The sequence below is a fragment of the Oncorhynchus mykiss genome, chromosome 3 (genome assembly GCF_057628025.1).
Source record: "Oncorhynchus mykiss isolate SJ-2025 chromosome 3, ASM5762802v1, whole genome shotgun sequence".
Taxonomy (NCBI): Eukaryota; Metazoa; Chordata; class Actinopteri; order Salmoniformes; family Salmonidae; genus Oncorhynchus; species Oncorhynchus mykiss.
The window spans coordinates 30,418,489-30,422,425 of NC_143024.1; positions in this window are offsets into that span (position 1 = coordinate 30,418,489).

Here is a 3,937-nt window from a genome sequence, read left to right on the forward strand (position 1 = left end):
CAGCTTGGCAGCTTTCCTTCTGGGACACAGCAGAGGACTGTTCTGTCACTGTCACTACCACAAAGCTGTCTCAAAGATGTCAGTGAGTTAGTTACTCAGAGCAGTAGCACAACAACATTGCTGTGTCACTAGGCTACTGGCTGTCTGTCTGTTGCTGTTATTAATGCTGTAGACAAGCAGAAGTGTATACCATAATGCTGAACATAAGAGTATAGGAATATCCATCCAGGACCTCTATACCAGGTGGTGTCAGAGGAAGGCCATCAATAGACTCCATCCACGCAGGTCATAGACTCTTCTCTCTGCTACTGCACTTGCAAGTGGTACCAATGGACCAAGTCTGGAACAAACAGGACCCTGAACAGCTTCTACCCCCAAGCCATACGACCGCTAAATAGTTAACCAAATAGCTACCCAGACTATCTTCTTTGACTCCCTTTGCCCTAACTCTTTTGACTCATCACATACACTGCTGCTACTGCTTTTTATCTATCCTGTTGCCTAGTGACCTAACCCCTACCTACACATATCTACAGTACCCCGTACCCCTGCACATGGACTCAGTGCTGGTACCCTGTGTATTTAACTAAGTTATCGTTACTCGTTGTGATTCATTCCTCCTGTTGTCTTTCTATTATTATTTGTTATTATTTTCTCCCTGCATTGTTGGGAAGGGCCAGTAACTAAGCATTTCACTGTTAGTCTCCACCTGTTGGTTACGAAGCATGTGACAAAAACATTGTGATTTGATATCATATGACACAGTCATATGAGAGACTATGAATATTATCAGTAGGGCTATTAATATTGATCTGAACTGAATAACCCATGATAACCCAAGACGATACTTGACAGACATGTAGCACTACTGTAGTATGTGTTGTCCATTACATGAAGGGGACATGTTTATTGCCTTGGGGCTGCTGCTTGTCATGCAATGAAGACCCACTACACTTTGCAAAACATACACAACACATATGCCAACATTACACATGCAGACACGTAAACAGACACTAATCCACATCACGATCAATGATTCAATTCATCTCATCGAAAAACAATAGACATTTCAGTCATACAATCTACTACTAATTTACTTTAACAAGGTTGATTGTCAGAAGTCGGTGTGGGTCCTTTCCATCATTAGCTCGCTACAGTCTAGTCTACCTGGTTGCCATGGTAATCCCTCCGGCTCTGGTGGGGTCAGCTCTTAGCTGTACTAACACCCTGTAATTGACTGTGCTGGATCTAATGAGAATGGCAGCCAGGCAGGGTGCTAGCATGCAGTGTTCACAGAGAGCCAGGACCAAGGGAATGATAAGGGTTTAATTAATACAAATTGCACTGAGATGTTCTTAAATAAACCATATTAATCAACTGGCCTTGGCTGGATGGAAAGGAAATAATATAGAATAGAAAGTAATACAATAGTTTGTCCTCTGAGGAGGAAATTATTTTCTACAACCTTATACATAACACACAAACAAACCGACATTACCATCACTCAGACATTTTCAGTTTCATGTCTCATTGTTGTGAGATACGGGAAAAGAGATTGAACTGCACATTGAATAGCCTGGATGACAACATATTTTACAACATCATTTTCGTGTTGGGTAGTGCTAGGTAAAAATGTATTAGAATATTATGACTTACCTGGTTAAATAAAGGAAAAACATTAAAGTATCAGGTTTCAGGTAAGACCCAAGTGCAGACTGTGTTGAAGTAACAATGTTTATTGCAACAACAGGGGCAGACAAACAACAGATCAAGGCAGGCAGGGGTCGATAATCCAGAGTAGAGGCAAAGGTACAGGACGGTAGGCAGGCCCAGGTCAGGCAGGGGTCGATAATCCAGAGTAGTGGGGCAAAGGTACAGGACGGTAGGCAGGCCCAGGTCAGGCAGAGGTCGATAATCCAGAGTAGTGGGGCAAAGGTACAGGACGGTAGGCAGGCCCAGGTCAGGCAGGGGTCGGTAATCCAGAGTAGTGGGGCAAAGGTACAGGACGGTAGGCAGGCCCAGGTCAGGCAGAGGTCGATAATCCAGAGTAGTGGGGCAAAGGTACAGGACGGTAGGCAGGCAGGACCAGGTCAGGCAGAGGTCGATAATCCAGAGTAGTGGTGCAAAGGTACAGGACGGTAGGCAGGCCCAGGTCAGGCAGAGGTCGATAATCCAGAGTAGTGGGGCAAAGGTACAGGACGGTAGGCAGGCCCAGGTCAGGCAGAGGTCGATAATCCAGAGTAGTGGTGCAAAGGTACAGGACGGTAGGCAGGCCCAGGTCAGGCAGGGGTTGATAATCCAGAGTAGTGGGGCAAAGGTACAGGACGGTAGGCAGGCCCAGGTCAGGCAGAGGTCGGTAATCAAGAGTAGAGGCAAAGGTACAGGACGGTAGGCAGGCAGGCCCAGGTCAGGCAGGGGTCGATAATCCAGAGTAGTGGGGCAAAGGTACAGGACGGTAGGCAGGCAGGCCCAGGTCAGGCAGGGGTCGATAATCCAGAGTAGTGGGGCAAAGGTACAGGACGGTAGGCAAGCCCAGGTCAGGCAGAGGTCGGTAATCCAGAGTAGAGGCAAAGGTACAGGACGGTAGGCAGGCAGGCCCAGGTCAGGCAGGGGTCGATAATCCAGAGTAGTGGGGCAAAGGTACAGGACGGTAGGCAAGCCCAGGTCAGGCAGAGGTCGGTAATCCAGAGTAGAGGCAAAGGTACAGGACGGTAGGCAGGCAGGCCCAGGTCAGGCAGGGGTTGATAATCCAGAGTAGTGGGGCAAAGGTACAGGACGGTAGGCAGGCCCAGGTCAGGCAGAGGTCGGTTATCCAGAGTAGAGGCAAAGGTACAGGACGGTAGGCAGGCAGGCCCAGGTCAGGCAGAGTGATCAGGCAGGTGGACTCGGAGTCAGGACAGGCAGGGGTCAAAACTAGGAGGGCGAGAAAAGAGAGACTGGTGAAAGCAGGAGCTGATACATAAAACGCTGGTAGGCTTGAACAAACAAGACGAACTGGCATAGACAGACAGAAAACACAGGTATAAATACCCAGGGGATAAGTGGGGAAGATGGGCGACACCTGGAGGGGGCTGGGGACAAGCACAAGGACAGGTGAAACAGATCAGGGTGTGACATAAAGTACATATCAGAGAGAGAGAGCACTATTAACAGGAGTACTCAACACATGTAAGGTATGTAAATAATGGCACATTTAACTTAATGCTTTAAAAAATATATTAATGTTTATTGAGCAGTGTTCATGTAATTTTAATAACTACTCAGATTGACTTGAAATAAATGGTATGGCCTCTGCCCCTTAACCCTCTGAAGATGATTCAGTCTCCAGGTACAACACAGGCACTAAGTATCAGCCAATCCTCTTTGGCCTTGACTCCCTCATATCATGGGGACCAGAATAAGAAAAATCACCAAAGATCTACTAGCTTCATAACATATGTGACCTTAATAAAAAATAAATCAATGTGTTGTAGATGCAAACACTGAAGCATTGGAACATTTACTTCACATTTCATCCTAGGAGAAGTGCGAGATCAGACTCCCTTCTGCCTATCCAGTATGACACTGTGAGCCAATGTATCAGACTGAGGTGAATACAGGATCAAATGAATGAAGTCAAGCCAGTGGGGTGGGAGATATGAACACCTGTCCATCCATCCCTGGGAATGCCCTGTAGACAGACAGATGTTGGTGCCCTGTGATGGCCTCTGTGATATAAACATGCTGCTAGCAGCGGATATGTTTCCCTGTTAACCTGCTTCATCTACCCTATACAGAACAGATAAGGACATGGAAATGGGTTTTCATGGTTTCTCCCATGCTATCCCAATTACCGCCTGATTTCATGGAGCTGCCCTGTGGATGTGTAGAAATGTAATGTAATGTTAGTGCTTCATTTGCCCATTCACCTCACATTTGAATTAGAAATCCCTTATCA